Genomic DNA, 21,802 nt, shown 5'->3' on the forward strand with positions numbered 1-21,802 from the left:
CGAGTTGACAAATGGAGCTCAGGGGCACTGCAATTCACAAACCTGCAGAGTTAGAAATGATGACTCTCGTCCACAAATATATTGAGGGAAGGCAACGAAGAGGATTTGAAAGCAAGGCAGAATTGCAGGAAACAGATTTCAGGAGGTCGATTCGACTCGCCTTGAAAGCACATGAAAAGCGGCAAAGCGTTGACAATGATGCCCTTGGCCAAAAAGGGCGTATGCGTTTTTTCCTGAATATATTCAGGAAAAAACGCATACGCCCTTTTTGGCCAACCAAGCAAGCCGGAAAGGCAAATCGGCGCTACAAAGAAGTCTCGCTTGCCAGCAGTCAAAAGGGCCATGCTGAAAAAAGTGTAAAAACCAGAAATGCAGGACAGGCCATGGAGACACGGGAGCCTTGCTACGCTGATGGGCGGGATGGAAATTGCCAACAGCCACTCTGGAGAAGTGTACGCTGCGTCCTGAAACATGGAATAGACACAGCTGAGAGAGCATAGGGCACTTCCACTCATGGGCGTAGAAATCGGGAAACCTAAAAATCAACACGACACAGGCACCCCAAAGTTTAGGGCTGCTCTGTTTCCAAGAACCTCCACTTCGGTACACCTTAAATATCTCAGGAAACAGAAAAATGGATAAAGAAGTTGTGGTACTTATGCACAATGGAATATCACTCAGCCATGAAATCAGTGTCATAAGGCTAGTAGCAGCATGATGAGTGGATTTAGGGACGATGACTCTAAGTGAAGTAAGTCACACAGAAAAGGACGCTTATCCTAAGATATCACTGATAGAGGGAATGTCAACATCGCTACACCTGAACTGAATTCCAAAACAGAACAGAGTCACACATTTAGAAAACACACTATGGCTGCTTAACGGGAAAGGTGAGGCGGGGCGATGCATAAAACAAGGGTTTGAAATTAGCTCACATACCGTTCCACAAGCCAAATATGTAATAGACAAGACCTACTCCCTGCTCAGTGAACTGGACTCAACACCCCCTATTCACCGCCCAAGAATATATCTGACTAGGAAGAGTCTTTAAACCTATGTATTGATATCTCTCTGGAAGTGAATCAAGAGGGTGTAAAGCGGCATAAACACAGCAGGGAAAAGCAGCTAAACCTCATTATAAAAATAGATTACTTAAAAAAAAAACCCCAGAAATCAAAGACAGTGAAAGAGAGAGAAATTCTTACAAAATCCGTTCAGGGGCTCTGATGCAACCTGGATTGACCATATCTAGACCCACAGCTGGATGAGACATAAGGCTGGACACTCTTGGGGCTGAGAGGATTGGTGAGGTTGGGTGAGCAAACGCAGACCCTTTAAAGTAATACTGCGTGGTACCCATGCCATGGGTCCCAAATCTCCAGGTTCAAGGGCATCTTCCTACATCGAAAACATGCCTGGGAAACCCAGAAGATGGTACACCGTGTGATCGGGAAAGGTTTCTAAAACGCACCTCATTTCTCCTCTCCTTGTGCTCGGGTTCGCCATTCCAGCCGCTTCACTAACAATCTCCCTACTTGGAGAATCAGCACCGTTGACCTCCTGTTTCGTACAGGTCGCAATTTGTCCTGAGGATGAACGGGAAGAGGGGGAACCAATGAGAGACTAGCTCTAGGTGTTGGGACAGGCACAGGTCACTCTATTTTCCCATCAGGAAGAAGAATGAACCACAGGCTCAGCCTGCCCCCCGGAACCAGAATAGGGCCTGAAGCAATCCTGCGCTTTTGCGGCCAGCTCCCAAAAAAGCGAGTTGACAAATGGAGCTCAGGGGCACTGCAATTCACAAACCTGCAGAGTTAGAAATGATGACTCTCGTCCACAAATATATTGAGGGAAGGCAACGAAGAGGATTTGAAAGCAAGGCAGAATTGCAGGAAACAGATTTCAGGAGGTCGATTCAACTCGCCTTGAAAGCACATGAAAAGCGGCAAAGCGTTGACAATGATGCCCTTGGCCAAAAAGGGCGTATGCGTTTTTTCCTGAATATATTCAGGAAAAAACGCATACGCCCTTTTTGGCCAACCAAGCAAGCCGGAAAGGCAAATCGGCGCTACAAAGAAGTCTCGCTTGCCAGCAGTCAAAAGGGCCATGCTGAAAAAAGTGTAAAAACCAGAAATGCAGGACAGGCCATGGAGACACGGGAGCCTTGCTACGCTGATGGGCGGGATGGAAATTGCCAACAGCCACTCTGGAGAAGTGTACGCTGCGTCCTGAAACATGGAATAGACACAGCTGAGAGAGCATAGGGCACTTCCACTCATGGGCGTAGAAATCGGGAAACTTAAAAATCAACACGACACAGGCACCCCAAAGTTTAGGGCTGCTCTGCTTCCAAGAACCTCCACTTCGGTACACCTTAAATATCCCAGGAAACAGAAAAATGGATAAAGAAGTTGTGGTACTTATGCACAATGGAATATCACTCAGCCATGAAATCAGTGTCATAAGGCTAGTAGCAGCATGATGAGTGGATTTAGGGACGATGACTCTAAGTGAAGTAAGTCACACAGAAAAGGACGCTTATCCTAAGATATCACTGATAGAGGGAATGTCAACATCGCTACACCTGAACTGAATTCCAAAGCAGAACAGAGTCACACATTTAGAAAACACACTATGGCTGCTTAACGGGAAAGGTGAGGCGGGGCGATGCATAAAACAAGGGTTTGAAATTAGCTCAGATACCGTTCCACAAGCCAAATATGTAATAGACAAGACCTACTCCCTGCTCAGTGAACTGGACTCAACACCCCCTATTCACCGCCCAAGAATATATCTGACTAGGAAGAGTCTTAAAACCTATGTATTGATATCTGTCTGGAAGTGAATCAAGAGGGTGTAAAGCGGCATAAACACAGCAGGGAAAAGCAGCTAAACCCCATTATAAAAATAGATTACTTAAAAAAAAAAACCCCAGAAAACAAAGACAGTGAAAGAGAGAGACATTCTTACAAAATCCGTTCAGGGGCTCTGATGCAACCTGGATTGACCATATCTAGACCCACAGCTGGATGAGACATAAGGCTGGACACTCTTGGGGCTGAGAGGATTGGTGAGGTTGGGTGAGCAAACGCAGACCCTTTAAAGTAATACTGCGTGGTACCCATGCCATGGGTCCCAAATCTCCAGGTTCAAGGGCATCTTCCTACATCGAAAACATGCCTGGGAAACCCAGAAGATGGTACACCGTGTGATCGGGAAAGGTTTCTAAAACGCACCTCATTTCTCCTCTCCTTGTGCTCGGGTTCGCCATTCCAGCCGCTTCACTAACAATCTCCCTACTTGGAGAATCAGCACCGTTGACCTCCTGTTTCGTACAGGTCGCAATTTGTCCTGAGGATGAACGGGAAGAGGGGGAACCAATGAGAGACTAGCTCTAGGTGTTGGGACAGGCACAGGTCACTCTATTTTCCCATCAGGAAGAAGAATGAACCACAGGCTCAGCCTGCCCCCCGGAACCAGAATAGGGCCTGAAGCAATCCTGCGCTTTTGCGGCCAGCTCCCAAAAAAGCGAGTTGACAAATGGAGCTCAGGGGCACTGCAATTCACAAACCTGCAGAGTTAGAAATGATGACTCTCGTCCACAAATATATTGAGGGAAGGCAACGAAGAGGATTTGAAAGCAAGGCAGAATTGCAGGAAACAGATTTCAGGAGGTCGATTCGACTCGCCTTGAAAGCACATGAAAAGCGGCAAAGCGTTGACAATGATGCCCTTGGCCAAAAAGGGCGTATGCGTTTTTTCCTGAATATATTCAGGAAAAAACGCATACGCCCTTTTTGGCCAACCAAGCAAGCCGGAAAGGCAAATCGGCGCTACAAAGAAGTCTCGCTTGCCAGCGGTCAAAAGGGCCATGCTGAAAAAAGTGTAAAAACCAGAAATGCAGGACAGGCCATGGAGACACGGGAGCCTTGCTACGCTGATGGGCGGGATGGAAATTGCCAACAGCCACTCTGGAGAAGTGTACGCTGCGTCCTGAAACATGGAATAGACACAGCTGAGAGAGCATAGGGCACTTCCACTCATGGGCGTAGAAATCGGGAAACCTAAAAATCAACACGACACAGGCACCCCAAAGTTTAGGGCTGCTCTGTTTCCAAGAACCTCCACTTCGGTACACCTTAAATATCCCAGGAAACAGAAAAATGGATAAAGAAGTTGTGGTACTTATGCACAATGGAATATCACTCAGCCATGAAATCAGTGTCATAAGGCTAGTAGCAGCATGATGAGTGGATTTAGGGACGATGACTCTAAGTGAAGTAAGTCACACAGAAAAGGACGCTTATCCTAAGATATCACTGATAGAGGGAATGTCAACATCGCTACACCTGAACTGAATTCCAAAACAGAACAGAGTCACACATTTAGAAAACACACTATGGCTGCTTAACGGGAAAGGTGAGGCGGGGCGATGCATAAAACAAGGGTTTGAAATTAGCTCAGATACCGTTCCACAAGCCAAATATGTAATAGACAAGACCTACTCCCTGCTCAGTGAACTGGACTCAACACCCCCTATTCACCGCCCAGGAATATATCTGACTAGGAAGAGTCTTAAAACCTATGTATTGATATCTCTCTGGAAGTGAATCAAGAGGGTGTAAAGCGGCATAAACACAGCAGGGAAAAGCAGCTAAACCCCATTATAAAAATAGATTACTTAAAAAAAAAAAAACCCAGAAAACAAAGACAGTGAAAGAGAGAGACATTCTTACAAAATCCGTTCAGGGGCTCTGATGCAACCTGGATTGACCATATCTAGACCCACAGCTGGATGAGACATAAGGCTGGACACTCTTGGGGCTGAGAGGATTGGTGAGGTTGGGTGAGCAAACGCAGACCCTTTAAAGTAATACTGCGTGGTACCCATGCCATGGGTCCCAAATCTCCAGGTTCAAGGGCATCTTCCTACATCGAAAACATGCCTGGGAAACCCAGAAGATGGTACACCGTGTGATCGGGAAAGGTTTCTAAAACGCACCTCATTTCTCCTCTCCTTGTGCTCGGGTTCGCCATTCCAGCCGCTTCACTAACAATCTCCCTACTTGGAGAATCAGCACCGTTGACCTCCTGTTTCGTACAGGTCGCAATTTGTCCTGAGGATGAACGGGAAGAGGGGGAACCAATGAGAGACTAGCTCTAGGTGTTGGGACAGGCACAGGTCACTCTATTTTCCCATCAGGAAGAAGAATGAACCACAGGCTCAGCCTGCCCCCCGGAACCAGAATAGGGCCTGAAGCAATCCTGCGCTTTTGCGGCCAGCTCCCAAAAAAGCGAGTTGACAAATGGAGCTCAGGGGCACTGCAATTCACAAACCTGCAGAGTTAGAAATGATGACTCTCGTCCACAAATATATTGAGGGAAGGCAACGAAGAGGATTTGAAAGCAAGGCAGAATTGCAGGAAACAGATTTCAGGAGGTCGATTCGACTCGCCTTGAAAGCACATGAAAAGCGGCAAAGCGTTGACAATGATGCCCTTGGCCAAAAAGGGCGTATGCGTTTTTTCCTGAATATATTCAGGAAAAAACGCATACGCCCTTTTTGGCCAACCAAGCAAGCCGGAAAGGCAAATCGGCGCTACAAAGAAGTCTCGCTTGCCAGCGGTCAAAAGGGCCATGCTGAAAAAAGTGTAAAAACCAGAAATGCAGGACAGGCCATGGAGACACGGGAGCCTTGCTACGCTGATGGGCGGGATGGAAATTGCCAACAGCCACTCTGGAGAAGTGTACGCTGCGTCCTGAAACATGGAATAGACACAGCTGAGAGAGCATAGGGCACTTCCACTCATGGGCGTAGAAATCGGGAAACCTAAAAATCAACACGACACAGGCACCCCAAAGTTTAGGGCTGCTCTGTTTCCAAGAACCTCCACTTCGGTACACCTTAAATATCCCAGGAAAGAGAAAAATGGATAAAGAAGTTGTGGTACTTATGCACAATGGAATATCACTCAGCCATGAAATCAGTGTCATAAGGCTAGTAGCAGCATGATGAGTGGATTTAGGGACGATGACTCTAAGTGAAGTAAGTCACACAGAAAAGGACGCTTATCCTAAGATATCACTGATAGAGGGAATGTCAACATCGCTACACCTGAACTGAATTCCAAAGCAGAACAGAGTCACACATTTAGAAAACACACTATGGCTGCTTAACGGGAAAGGTGAGGCGGGGCGATGCATAAAACAAGGGTTTGAAATTAGCTCACATACCGTTCCACAAGCCAAATATGTAATAGACAAGACCTACTCCCTGCTCAGTGAACTGGACTCAACACCCCCTATTCACCGCCCAAGAATATATCTGACTAGGAAGAGTCTTAAAACGTATGTATTGATATCTCTCTGGAAGTGAATCAAGAGGGTGTAAAGCGGCATAAACACAGCAGGGAAAAGCAGCTAAACCCCATTATAAAAATAGATTACTTAAAAAAAAAACCCCAGAAAACAAAGACAGTGAAAGAGAGAGACATTCTTACAAAATCCGTTCAGGGGCTCTGATGCAACCTGGATTGACCATATCTAGACCCACAGCTGGATGAGACATAAGGCTGGACACTCTTGGGGCTGAGAGGATTGGTGAGGTTGGGTGAGCAAACGCAGACCCTTTAAAGTAATACTGCGTGGTACCCATGCCATGGGTCCCAAATCTCCAGGTTCAAGGGCATCTTCCTACATCGAAAACATGCCTGGGAAACCCAGAAGATGGTACACCGTGTGATCGGGAAAGGTTTCTAAAACGCACCTCATTTCTCCTCTCCTTGTGCTCGGGTTCGCCATTCCAGCCGCTTCACTAACAATCTCCCTACTTGGAGAATCAGCACCGTTGACCTCCTGTTTCGTACAGGTCGCAATTTGTCCTGAGGATGAACGGGAAGAGGGGGAACCAATGAGAGACTAGCTCTAGGTGTTGGGACAGGCACAGGTCACTCTATTTTCCCATCAGGAAGAAGAATGAACCACAGGCTCAGCCTGCCCCCCGGAACCAGAATAGGGCCTGAAGCAATCCTGCGCTTTTGCGGCCAGCTCCCAAAAAAGCGAGTTGACAAATGGAGCTCAGGGGCACTGCAATTCACAAACCTGCAGAGTTAGAAATGATGACTCTCGTCCACAAATATATTGAGGGAAGGCAACGAAGAGGATTTGAAAGCAAGGCAGAATTGCAGGAAACAGATTTCAGGAGGTCGATTCGACTCGCCTTGAAAGCACATGAAAAGCGGCAAAGCGTTGACAATGATGCCCTTGGCCAAAAAGGGCGTATGCGTTTTTTCCTGAATATATTCAGGAAAAAACGCATACGCCCTTTTTGGCCAACCAAGCAAGCCGGAAAGGCAAATCGGCGCTACAAAGAAGTCTCGCTTGCCAGCGGTCAAAAGGGCCATGCTGAAAAAAGTGTAAAAACCAGAAATGCAGGACAGGCCATGGAGACACGGGAGCCTTGCTACGCTGATGGGCGGGATGGAAATTGCCAACAGCCACTCTGGAGAAGTGTACGCTGCGTCCTGAAACATGGAATAGACACAGCTGAGAGAGCATAGGGCACTTCCACTCATGGGCGTAGAAATCGGGAAACCTAAAAATCAACACGACACAGGCACCCCAAAGTTTAGGGCTGCTCTGTTTCCAAGAACCTCCACTTCGGTACACCTTAAATATCCCAGGAAACAGAAAAATGGATAAAGAAGTTGTGGTACTTATGCACAATGGAATATCACTCAGCCATGAAATCAGTGTCATAAGGCTAGTAGCAGCATGATGAGTGGATTTAGGGACGATGACTCTAAGTGAAGTAAGTCACACAGAAAAGGACGCTTATCCTAAGATATCACTGATAGAGGGAATGTCAACATCGCTACACCTGAACTGAATTCCAAAACAGAACAGAGTCACACATTTAGAAAACACACTATGGCTGCTTAACGGGAAAGGTGAGGCGGGGCGATGCATAAAACAAGGGTTTGAAATTAGCTCAGATACCGTTCCACAAGCCAAATATGTAATAGACAAGACCTACTCCCTGCTCAGTGAACTGGACTCAACACCCCCTATTCACCGCCCAGGAATATATCTGACTAGGAAGAGTCTTAAAACCTATGTATTGATATCTCTCTGGAAGTGAATCAAGAGGGTGTAAAGCGGCATAAACACAGCAGGGAAAAGCAGCTAAACCCCATTATAAAAATAGATTACTTAAAAAAAAAAAAACCCAGAAAACAAAGACAGTGAAAGAGAGAGACATTCTTACAAAATCCGTTCAGGGGCTCTGATGCAACCTGGATTGACCATATCTAGACCCACAGCTGGATGAGACATAAGGCTGGACACTCTTGGGGCTGAGAGGATTGGTGAGGTTGGGTGAGCAAACGCAGACCCTTTAAAGTAATACTGCGTGGTACCCATGCCATGGGTCCCAAATCTCCAGGTTCAAGGGCATCTTCCTACATCGAAAACATGCCTGGGAAACCCAGAAGATGGTACACCGTGTGATCGGGAAAGGTTTCTAAAACGCACCTCATTTCTCCTCTCCTTGTGCTCGGGTTCGCCATTCCAGCCGCTTCACTAACAATCTCCCTACTTGGAGAATCAGCACCGTTGACCTCCTGTTTCGTACAGGTCGCAATTTGTCCTGAGGATGAACGGGAAGAGGGGGAACCAATGAGAGACTAGCTCTAGGTGTTGGGACAGGCACAGGTCACTCTATTTTCCCATCAGGAAGAAGAATGAACCACAGGCTCAGCCTGCCCCCCGGAACCAGAATAGGGCCTGAAGCAATCCTGCGCTTTTGCGGCCAGCTCCCAAAAAAGCGAGTTGACAAATGGAGCTCAGGGGCACTGCAATTCACAAACCTGCAGAGTTAGAAATGATGACTCTCGTCCACAAATATATTGAGGGAAGGCAACGAAGAGGATTTGAAAGCAAGGCAGAATTGCAGGAAACAGATTTCAGGAGGTCGATTCGACTCGCCTTGAAAGCACATGAAAAGCGGCAAAGCGTTGACAATGATGCCCTTGGCCAAAAAGGGCGTATGCGTTTTTTCCTGAATATATTCAGGAAAAAACGCATACGCCCTTTTTGGCCAACCAAGCAAGCCGGAAAGGCAAATCGGCGCTACAAAGAAGTCTCGCTTGCCAGCGGTCAAAAGGGCCATGCTGAAAAAAGTGTAAAAACCAGAAATGCAGGACAGGCCATGGAGACACGGGAGCCTTGCTACGCTGATGGGCGGGATGGAAATTGCCAACAGCCACTCTGGAGAAGTGTACGCTGCGTCCTGAAACATGGAATAGACACAGCTGAGAGAGCATAGGGCACTTCCACTCATGGGCGTAGAAATCGGGAAACCTAAAAATCAACACGACACAGGCACCCCAAAGTTTAGGGCTGCTCTGTTTCCAAGAACCTCCACTTCGGTACACCTTAAATATCCCAGGAAAGAGAAAAATGGATAAAGAAGTTGTGGTACTTATGCACAATGGAATATCACTCAGCCATGAAATCAGTGTCATAAGGCTAGTAGCAGCATGATGAGTGGATTTAGGGACGATGACTCTAAGTGAAGTAAGTCACACAGAAAAGGACGCTTATCCTAAGATATCACTGATAGAGGGAATGTCAACATCGCTATACCTGAACTGAATTCCAAAACAGAACAGAGTCACACATTTAGAAAACACACTATGGCTGCTTAACGGGAAAGGTGAGGCGGGGCGATGCATAAAACAAGGGTTTGAAATTAGCTCACATACCGTTCCACAAGCCAAATATGTAATAGACAAGACCTACTCCCTGCTCAGTGAACTGGACTCAACACCCCCTATTCACCGCCCAAGAATATATCTGACTAGGAAGAGTCTTTAAACCTATGTATTGATATCTCTCTGGAAGTGAATCAAGAGGGTGTAAAGCGGCATAAACACAGCAGGGAAAAGCAGCTAAACCCCATTATAAAAATAGATTACTTAAAAAAAAATCTTCAGAAATCAAAGACAGTGAAAGAGAGAGACATTCTTACAAAATCCGTTCAGGGGCTCTGATGCAACCTGGATTGACCATATCTAGACCCACAGCTGGATGAGACATAAGGCTGGACACTCTTGGGGCTGAGAGGATTGGTGAGGTTGGGTGAGCAAACGCAGACCCTTTAAAGTAATACTGCGTGGTACCCATGCCATGGGTCCCAAATCTCCAGGTTCAAGGGCATCTTCCTACATCGAAAACATGCCTGGGAAACCCAGAAGATGGTACACCGTGTGATCGGGAAAGGTTTCTAAAACGCACCTCATTTCTCCTCTCCTTGTGCTCGGGTTCGCCATTCCAGCCGCTTCACTAACAATCTCCCTACTTGGAGAATCAGCACCGTTGACCTCCTGTTTCGTACAGGTCGCAATTTGTCCTGAGGATGAACGGGAAGAGGGGGAACCAATGAGAGACTAGCTCTAGGTGTTGGGACAGGCACAGGTCACTCTATTTTCCCATCAGGAAGAAGAATGAACCACAGGCTCAGCCTGCCCCCCGGAACCAGAATAGGGCCTGAAGCAATCCTGCGCTTTTGCGGCCAGCTCCCAAAAAAGCGAGTTGACAAATGGAGCTCAGGGGCACTGCAATTCACAAACCTGCAGAGTTAGAAATGATGACTCTCGTCCACAAATATATTGAGGGAAGGCAACGAAGAGGATTTGAAAGCAAGGCAGAATTGCAGGAAACAGATTTCAGGAGGTCGATTCGACTCGCCTTGAAAGCACATGAAAAGCAGCAAAGCGTTGACAATGATGCCCTTGGCCAAAAAGGGCGTATGCGTTTTTTCCTGAATATATTCAGGAAAAAACGCATACGCCCTTTTTGGCCAACCAAGCAAGCCGGAAAGGCAAATCGGCGCTACAAAGAAGTCTCGCTTGCCAGCGGTCAAAAGGGCCATGCTGAAAAAAGTGTAAAAACCAGAAATGCAGGACAGGCCATGGAGACACGGGAGCCTTGCTACGCTGATGGGCGGGATGGAAATTGCCAACAGCCACTCTGGAGAAGTGTACGCTGCGTCCTGAAACATGGAATAGACACAGCTGAGAGAGCATAGGGCACTTCCTCTCATGGGCGTAGAAATCGGGAAACCTAAAAATCAACACGACACAGGCACCCCAAAGTTTAGGGCTGCTCTGTTTACAAGAACCTCCACTTCGGTACACCTTAAATATCCCAGGAAACAGAAAAATGGATAAAGAAGTTGTGGTACTTATGCACAATGGAATATCACTCAGCCATGAAATCAGTGTCATAAGGCTAGTAGCAGCATGATGAGTGGATTTAGGGACGATGACTCTAAGTGAAGTAAGTCACACAGAAAAGGACGCTTATCCTAAGATATCACTGATAGAGGGAATGTCAACATCGCTACACCTGAACTGAATTCCAAAACAGAACAGAGTCACACATTTAGAAAACACACTATGGCTGCTTAACGGGAAAGGTGAGGGGGGGCGATGCATAAAACAAGGGTTTGAAATTAGCTCACATACCGTTCCACAAGCCAAATATGTAATAGACAAGACCTACTCCCTGCTCAGTGAACTGGACTCAACACCCCCTATTCACCGCCCAAGAATATATCTGACTAGGAAGAGTCTTAAAACCTATGTATTGATATCTCTCTGGAAGTGAATCAAGAGGGTGTAAAGCGGCATAAACACAGCAGGGAAAAGCAGCTAAACCCCATTATAAAAATAGATTACTTAAAAAAAAAAAACCCCAGAAAACAAAGACAGTGAAAGAGAGAGACATTCTTACAAAATCCGTTCAGGGGCTCTGATGCAACCTGGATTGACCATATCTAGACCCACAGCTGGATGAGACATAAGGCTGGACACTCTTGGGGCTGAGAGGATTGGTGAGGTTGGGTGAGCAAACGCAGACCCTTTAAAGTAATACTGCGTGGTACCCATGCCATGGGTCCCAAATCTCCAGGTTCAAGGGCATCTTCCTACATCGAAAACATGCCTGGGAAACCCAGAAGATGGTACACCGTGTGATCGGGAAAGGTTTCTAAAACGCACCTCATTTCTCCTCTCCTTGTGCTCGGGTTCGCCATTCCAGCCGCTTCACTAACAATCTCCCTACTTGGAGAATCAGCACCGTTGACCTCCTGTTTCGTACAGGTCACAATTTGTCCTGAGGATGAACGGGAAGAGGGGGAACCAATGAGAGACTAGCTCTAGGTGTTGGGACAGGCACAGGTCACTCTATTTTCCCATCAGGAAGAAGAATGAACCACAGGCTCAGCCTGCCCCCCGGAACCAGAATAGGGCCTGAAGCAATCCTGCGCTTTTGCGGCCAGCTCCCAAAAAAGCGAGTTGACAAATGGAGCTCAGGGGCACTGCAATTCACAAACCTGCAGAGTTAGAAATGATGACTCTCGTCCACAAATATATTGAGGGAAGGCAACGAAGAGGATTTGAAAGCAAGGCAGAATTGCAGGAAACAGATTTCAGGAGGTCGATTCGACTCGCCTTGAAAGCACATGAAAAGCGGCAAAGCGTTGACAATGATGCCCTTGGCCAAAAAGGGCGTATGCGTTTTTTCCTGAATATATTCAGGAAAAAACGCATACGCCCTTTTTGGCCAACCAAGCAAGCCGGAAAGGCAAATCGGCGCTACAAAGAAGTCTCGCTTGCCAGCGGTCAAAAGGGCCATGCTGAAAAAAGTGTAAAAACCAGAAATGCAGGACAGGCCATGGAGACACGGGAGCCTTGCTACGCTGATGGGCGGGATGGAAATTGCCAACAGCCACTCTGGAGAAGTGTACGCTGCGTCCTGAAACATGGAATAGACACAGCTGAGAGAGCATAGGGCACTTCCACTCATGGGCGTAGAAATCGGGAAACCTAAAAATCAACACGACACAGGCACCCCAAAGTTTAGGGCTGCTCTGTTTCCAAGAACCTCCACTTCGGTACACCTTAAATATCCCAGGAAACAGAAAAATGGATAAAGAAGTTGTGGTACTTATGCACAATGGAATATCACTCAGCCATGAAATCAGTGTCATAAGGCTAGTAGCAGCATGATGAGTGGATTTAGGGACGATGACTCTAAGTGAAGTAAGTCACACAGAAAAGGACGCTTATCCTAAGATATCACTGATAGAGGGAATGTCAACATCGCTACACCTGAACTGAATTCCAAAGCAGAACAGAGTCACACATTTACAAAACACACTATGGCTGCTTAACGGGAAAGGTGAGGCGGGGCGATGCATAAAACAAGGGTTTGAAATTAGCTCAGATACCGTTCCACAAGCCAAATATGTAATAGACAAGACCTACTCCCTGCTCAGTGAACTGGACTCAACACCCCCTATTCACCGCCCAAGAATATATCTGACTAGGAAGAGTCTTAAAACCTATGTATTGATATCTCTCTGGAAGTGAATCAAGAGGGTGTAAAGCGGCATAAACACAGCAGGGAAAAGCAGCTAAACCCCATTATAAAAATAGATTACTTAAAAAAAAAAACCCCAGAAAACAAAGACAGTGAAAGAGAGAGACATTCTTACAAAATCCGTTCAGGGGCTCTGATGCAACCTGGATTGACCATATCTAGACCCACAGCTGGATGAGACATAAGGCTGGACACTCTTGGGGCTGAGAGGATTGGTGAGGTTGGGTGAGCAAACGCAGACCCTTTAAAGTAATACTGCGTGGTACCCATGCCATGGGTCCCAAATCTCCAGGTTCAAGGGTATTTTCCTACATCGAAAACATGCCTGGGAAACCCAGAAGATGGTACACCGTGTGATCGGGAAAGGTTTCTAAAACGCACCTCATTTCTCCTCTCCTTGTGCTCGGGTTCGCCATTCCAGCCGCTTCACTAACAATCTCCCTACTTGGAGAATCAGCACCGTTGACCTCCTGTTTCGTACAGGTCGCAATTTGTCCTGAGGATGAACGGGAAGAGGGGGAACCAATGAGAGACTAGCTCTAGGTGTTGGGACAGGCACAGGTCACTCTATTTTCCCATCAGGAAGAAGAATGAACCACAGGCTCAGCCTGCCCCCCGGAACCAGAATAGGGCCTGAAGCAATCCTGCGCTTTTGCGGCCAGCTCCCAAAAAAGCGAGTTGACAAATGGAGCTCAGGGGCACTGCAATTCACAAACCTGCAGAGTTCGAAATGATGACTCTCGTCCACAAATATATTGAGGGAAGGCAACGAAGAGGATTTGAAAGCAAGGCAGAATTGCAGGAAACAGATTTCAGGAGGTCGATTCGACTCGCCTTGAAAGCACATGAAAAGCGGCAAAGCGTTGACAATGATGCCCTTGGCCAAAAAGGGCGTATGCGTTTTTTCCTGAATATATTCAGGAAAAAACGCATACGCCCTTTTTGGCCAACCAAGCAAGCCGGAAAGGCAAATCGGCGCTACAAAGAAGTCTCGCTTGCCAGCGGTCAAAAGGGCCATGCTGAAAAAAGTGTAAAAACCAGAAATGCAGGACAGGCCATGGAGACACGGGAGCCTTGCTACGCTGATGGGCGGGATGGAAATTGCCAACAGCCACTCTGGAGAAGTGTACGCTGCGTCCTGAAACATGGAATAGACACAGCTGAGAGAGCATAGGGCACTTCCACTCATGGGCGTAGAAATCGGGAAACCTAAAAATCAACACGACACAGGCACCCCAAAGTTTAGGGCTGCTCTGTTTCCAAGAACCTCCACTTCGGTACACCTTAAATATCCCAGGAAACAGAAAAATGGATAAAGAAGTTGTGGTACTTATGCACAATGGAATATCACTCAGCCATGAAATCAGTGTCATAAGGCTAGTAGCAGCATGATGAGTGGATTTAGGGACGATGACTCTAAGTGAAGTAAGTCACACAGAAAAGGACGCTTATCCTAAGATATCACTGATAGAGGGAATGTCAACATCGCTACACCTGAACTGAATTCCAAAGCAGAACAGAGTCACACATTTAGAAAACACACTATGGCTGCTTAACGGGAAAGGTGAGGCGGGGCGATGCATAAAACAAGGGTTTGAAATTAGCTCAGATACCGTTCCACAAGCCAAATATGTAATAGACAAGACCTACTCCCTGCTCAGTGAACTGGACTCAACACCCCCTATTCACCGCCCAAGAATATATCTGACTAGGAAGAGTCTTAAAACCTATGTATTGATATCTCTCTGGAAGTGAATCAAGAGGGTGTAAAGCGGCATAAACACAGCAGGGAAAAGCAGCTAAACCCCATTATAAAAATAGATTACTTAAAAAAAAAAAACCCCAGAAAACAAAGACAGTGAAAGAGAGAGACATTCTTACAAAATCCGTTCAGGGGCTCTGATGCAACCTGGATTGACCATATCTAGACCCACAGCTGGATGAGACATAAGGCTGGACACTCTTGGGGCTGAGAGGATTGGTGAGGTTGGGTGAGCAAACGCAGACCCTTTAAAGTAATACTGCGTGGTACCCATGCCATGGGTCCCAAATCTCCAGGTTCAAGGGCATCTTCCTACATCGAAAACATGCCTGGGAAACCCAGAAGATGGTACACCGTGTGATCGGGAAAGGTTTCTAAAACGCACCTCATTTCTCCTCTCCTTGTGCTCGGGTTCGCCATTCCAGCCGCTTCACTAACAATCTCCCTACTTGGAGAATCAGCACCGTTGACCTCCTGTTTCGTACAGGTCGCAATTTGTCCTGAGGATGAACGGGAAGAGGGGGAACCAATGAGAGACTAGCTCTAGGTGTTGGGACAGGCACAGGTCACTCTATTTTCTCATCAGGAAGAAGAATGAACCACAGGCTCAGCCTGCCCCCCGGAACCAGAATAGGGCCTGAAGCAATCCTGCGCTTTTGCGGCCAGCTCCCAAAAAAGCGAGTTGACAAATGGAGCTCAGGGGCACTGCAATTCACAAACCTGCAGAGTTCGAAATGATGACTCTCGTCCACAAATATATTGAGGGAAGGCAACGAAGAGGATTTGAAAGCAAGGCAGAATTGCAGGAAACAGATTTCAGGAGGTGGTTTCGACTCGCCTTGAACACACATGAAAAGCGGCAAAGCGTTGACAATGATGCCCTTGGCCAAAAAGGGCGTATGCGTTTTTTCCTGAATATATTCAGGAAAAAACGCATACGCCCTTTTTGGCCAACCAAGCAAGCCGGAAAGGCAAATCGGCGCTACAAAGAAGTCTCGCTTGCCAGCGGTCAAAAGGGCCATGCTGAAAAAAGTGTAAAAACCAGAAATGCAGGACAGGCCATGGAGACACGGGAGCCTTGCTACGCTGATGGGCGGGATGGAAATTGCCAACAGCCACTCTGGAGAAGTGTACGCTGCGTCCTGAAACATGGAATAGACACAGCTGAGAGAGCATAGGGCACTTCCACTCATGGGCGTAGAAATCGGGAAACCTAAAAATCAACACGACACAGGCACCCCAAAGTTTAGGGCTGCTCTGTTTCCAAGAACCTCCACTTCGGTACACCTTAAATATCCCAGGAAACAGAAAAATGGATAAAGAAGTTGTGGTACTTATGCACAATGGAATATCACTCAGCCATGAAATCAGTGTCATAAGGCTAGTAGCAGCATGATGAGTGGATTTAGGGACGATGACTCTAAGTGAAGTAAGTCACACAGAAAAGGACGCTTATCCTAAGATATCACTGATAGAGGGAATGTCAACATCGCTACACCTGAACTGAATTCCAAAGCAGAACAGAGTCACACATTTACAAAACACACTATGGCTGCTTAACGGGAAAGGTGAGGCGGGGCGATGCATAAAACAAGGGTTTGAAATTAGCTCAGATACCGTTCCACAAGCCAAATATGTAATAGACAAGACCTACTCCCTGCTCAGTGAACTGGACTCAACACCCCCTATTCACCGCCCAAGAATATATCTGACTAGGAAGAGTCTTAAAACCTATGTATTGATATCTCTCTGGAAGTGAATCAAGAGGGTGTAAAGCGGCATAAACACAGCAGGGAAAAGCAGCTAAACCCCATTATAAAAATACATTACTTAAAAAAAAAACCCCAGAAAACAAAGACAGTGAAAGAGAGAGACATTCTTACAAAATCCGTTCAGGGGCTCTGATGCAACCTGGATTGACCATATCTAGACCCACAGCTGGATGAGACATAAGGCTGGACACTCTTGGGGCTGAGAGGATTGGTGAGGTTGGGTGAGCAAACGCAGACCCTTTAAAGTAATACTGCGTGGTACCCATGCCATGGGTCCCAAATCTCCAGGTTCAAGGGCATCTTCCTACATCGAAAACATGCCTGGGAAACCCAGAAGATGGTACACCGTGTGATCGGGAAAGGTTTCTAAAACGCACCTCATTTCTCCTCTCCTTGTGCTCGGGTTCGCCATTCCAGCCGCTTCACTAACAATCTCCCTACTTGGAGAATCAGCACCGTTGACCTCCTGTTTCGTACAGGTCGCAATTTGTCCTGAGGATGAACGGGAAGAGGGGGAACCAATGAGAGACTAGCTCTAGGTGTTGGGACAGGCACAGGTCACTCTATTTTCCCATCAGGAAGAAGAATGAACCACAGGCTCAGCCTGCCCCCCGGAACCAGAATAGGGCCTGAAGCAATCCTGCGCTTTTGCGGCCAGCTCCCAAAAAAGCGAGTTGACAAATGGAGCTCAGGGGCACTGCAATTCACAAACCTGCAGAGTTAGAAATGATGACTCTCGTCCACAAATATATTGAGGGAAGGCAACGAAGAGGATTTGAAAGCAAGGCAGAATTGCAGGAAACAGATTTCAGGAGGTCGATTCGACTCGCCTTGAAAGCACATGAAAAGCGGCAAAGCGTTGACAATGATGCCCTTGGCCAAAAAGGGCGTATGCGTTTTTTCCTGAATATATTCAGGAAAAAACGCATACGCCCTTTTTGGCCAACCAAGCAAGCCGGAAAGGCAAATCGGCGCTACAAAGAAGTCTCGCTTGCCAGCGGTCAAAAGGGCCATGCTGAAAAAAGTGTAAAAACCAGAAATGCAGGACAGGCCATGGAGACACGGGAGCCTTGCTACGCTGATGGGCGGGATGGAAATTGCCAACAGCCACTCTGGAGAAGTGTACGCTGCGTCCTGAAACATGGAATAGACACAGCTGAGAGAGCATAGGGCACTTCCACTCATGGGCGTAGAAATCGGGAAACCTAAAAATCAACACGACACAGGCACCCCAAAGTTTAGGGCTGCTCTGTTTCCAAGAACCTCCACTTCGGTACACCTTAAATATCCCAGGAAACAGAAAAATGGATAAAGAAGTTGTGGTACTTATGCACAATGGAATATCACTCAGCCATGAAATCAGTATCATAAGGCTAGTAGCAGCATGATGAGTGGATTTAGGGACGATGACTCGAAGTGAAGTAAGTCACACAGAAAAGGACGCTTATCCTAAGATATCACTGATAGAGGGAATGTCAACATCGCTACACCTGAACTGAATTCCAAAGCAGAACAGAGTCACACATTTAGAAAACACACTATGGCTGCTTAACGGGAAAGGTGAGGCGGGGCGATGCATAAAACAAGGGTTTGAAATTAGCTCAGATACCGTTCCACAAGCCAAATATGTAATAGACAAGACCTACTCCCTGCTCAGTGAACTGGACTCAACACCCCCTATTCACCGCCCAAGAATATATCTGACTAGGAAGAGTCTTAAAACCTATGTATTGATATCTCTCTGGAAGTGAATCAAGAGGGTGTAAAGCGGCATAAACACAGCAGGGAAAAGCAGCTAAACCCCATTATAAAAATAGATTACTTAAAAAAAAAAAACCCCAGAAAACAAAGACAGTGAAAGAGAGAGACATTCTTACAAAATCCGTTCAGGGGCTCTGATGCAACCTGGATTGACCATATCTAGACCCACAGCTGGATGAGACATAAGGCTGGACACTCTTGGGGCTGAGAGGATTGGTGAGGTTGGGTGAGCAAACGCAGACCCTTTAAAGTAATACTGCGTGGTACCCATGCCATGGGTCCCAAATCTCCAGGTTCAAGGGCATCTTCCTACATCGAAAACATGCCTGGGAAACCCAGAAGATGGTACACCGTGTGATCGGGAAAGGTTTCTAAAACGCACCTCATTTCTCCTCTCCTTGTGCTCGGGTTCGCCATTCCAGCCGCTTCACTAACAATCTCCCTACTTGGAGAATCAGCACCGTTGACCTCCTGTTTCGTACAGGTCGCAATTTGTCCTGAGGATGAACGGGAAGAGGGGGAACCAATGAGAGACTAGCTCTAGGTGTTGGGACAGGCACAGGTCACTCTATTTTCCCATCAGGAAGAAGAATGAACCACAGGCTCAGCCTGCCCCCCGGAACCAGAATAGGGCCTGAAGCAATCCTGCGCTTTTGCGGCCAGCTCCCAAAAAAGCGAGTTGACAAATGGAGCTCAGGGGCACTGCAATTCACAAACCTGCAGAGTTAGAAATGATGACTCTCGTCCACAAATATATTGAGGGAAGGCAACGAAGAGGATTTGAAAGCAAGGCAGAATTGCAGGAAACAGATTTCAGGAGGTCGATTCGACTCGCCTTCAAAGCACATGAAAAGCGGCAAAGCGTTGACAATGATGCCCTTGGCCAAAAAGGGCGTATGCGTTTTTTCCTGAATATATTCAGGAAAAAACGCATACGCCCTTTTTGGCCAACCAAGCAAGCCGGAAAGGCAAATCGGCGCTACAAAGAAGTCTCGCTTGCCAGCGGTCAAAAGGGCCATGCTGAAAAAAGTGTAAAAACCAGAAATGCAGGACAGGCCATGGAGACACGGGAGCCTTGCTACGCTGATGGGCGGGATGGAAATTGCCAACAGCCACTCTGGAGAAGTGTACGCTGCGTCCTGAAACATGGAATAGACACAGCTGAGAGAGCATAGGGCACTTCCACTCATGGGCGTAGAAATCGGGAAACCTAAAAATCAACACGACACAGGCACCCCAAAGTTTAGGGCTGCTCTGTTTCCAAGAACCTCCACTTCGGTACACCTTAAATATCCCAGGAAACAGAAAAATGGATAAAGAAGTTGTGGTACTTATGCACAATGGAATATCACTCAGCCATGAAATCAGTGTCATAAGGCTAGTAGCAGCATGATGAGTGGATTTAGGGACGATGACTCTAAGTGAAGTAAGTCACACAGAAAAGGACGCTTATCCTAAGATATCACTGATAGAGGGAATGTCAACATCGCTACACCTGAACTGAATTCCAAAGCAGAACAGAGTCACACATTTAGAAAACACACTATGGCTGCTTAACGGGAAAGGTGAGGCGGGGCGATGCATAAAACAAGGGTTTGAAATTAGCTCAGATACCGTTCCACAAGCCAAATATGTAATAGACAAGACCTACTCCCTGCTCAGTGAACTGGACTCAACACCCCCTATTCACCGCCCAAGAATATATCTGACTAGGAAGAGTCTTAAAACCTATGTATTGATATCTCTCTGGAAGTGAATCAAGAGGGTGTAAAGCGGCATAAACACAGCAGGGAAAAGCAGCTAAACTCCATTATAAAAATAGATTACTTAAAAAAAAAAAACCCCAGAAAACAAAGACAGTGAAAGAGAGAGACATTCTTACAAAATCCGTTCAGGGGCTCTGATGCAACCTGGATTGACCATATCTAGACCCACAGCTGGATGAGACATAAGGCTGGACACTCTTGGGGCTGAGAGGATTGGTGAGGTTGGGTGAGCAAACGCAGACCCTTTAAAGTAATACTGCGTGGTACCCATGCCATGGGTCCCAAATCTCCAGGTTCAAGGGCATCTTCCTACATCGAAAACATGCCTGGGAAACCCAGAAGATGGTACACCGTGTGATCGGGAAAGGTTTCTAAAACGCACCTCATTTCTCCTCTCCTTGTGCTCGGGTTCGCCATTCCAGCCGCTTCACTAACAATCTCCCTACTTGGAGAATCAGCACCGTTGACCTCCTGTTTCGTACAGGTCGCAATTTGTCCTGAGGATGAACGGGAAGAGGGGGAACCAATGAGAGACTAGCTCTAGGTGTTGGGACAGGCACAGGTCACTCTATTTTCCCATCAGGAAGAAGAATGAACCACAGGCTCAGCCTGCCCCCCGGAACCAGAATAGGGCCTGAAGCAATCCTGCGCTTTTGCGGCCAGCTCCCAAAAAAGCGAGTTGACAAATGGAGCTCAGGGGCACTGCAATTCACAAACCTGCAGAGTTCGAAATGATGACTCTCGTCCACAAATATATTGAGGGAAGGCAACGAAGAGGATTTGAAAGCAAGGCAGAATTGCAGGAAACAGATTTCAGGAGGTCGATTCGACTCGCCTTGAAAGCACATGAAAAGCGGCAAAGCGTTGACAATGATGCCCTTGGCCAAAAAGGGCGTATGCGTTTTTTCCTGAATATATTCAGGAAAAAACGCATACGCCCTTTTTGGCCAACCAAGCAAGCCGGAAAGGCAAATCGGCGCTACAAAGAAGTCTCGCTTGCCAGCGGTCAAAAGGGCCATGCTGAAAAAAGTGTAAAAACCAGAAATGCAGGACAGGCCATGGAGACACGGGAGCCTTGCTACGCTGATGGGCGGGATGGAAATTGCCAACAGCCACTCTGGAGAAGTGTACGCTGCGTCCTGAAACATGGAATAGACACAGCTGAGAGAGCATAGGGCACTTCCACTCATGGGCGTAGAAATCGGGAAACCTAAAAATCAACACGACACAGGCACCCCAAAGTTTAGGGCTGCTCTGTTTCCAAGAACCTCCACTTCGGTACACCTTAAATATCC

This window comes from Eubalaena glacialis, chromosome 8, assembly GCF_028564815.1.
Source record: "Eubalaena glacialis isolate mEubGla1 chromosome 8, mEubGla1.1.hap2.+ XY, whole genome shotgun sequence".
NCBI lineage: Eukaryota > Metazoa > Chordata > Mammalia > Artiodactyla > Balaenidae > Eubalaena > Eubalaena glacialis.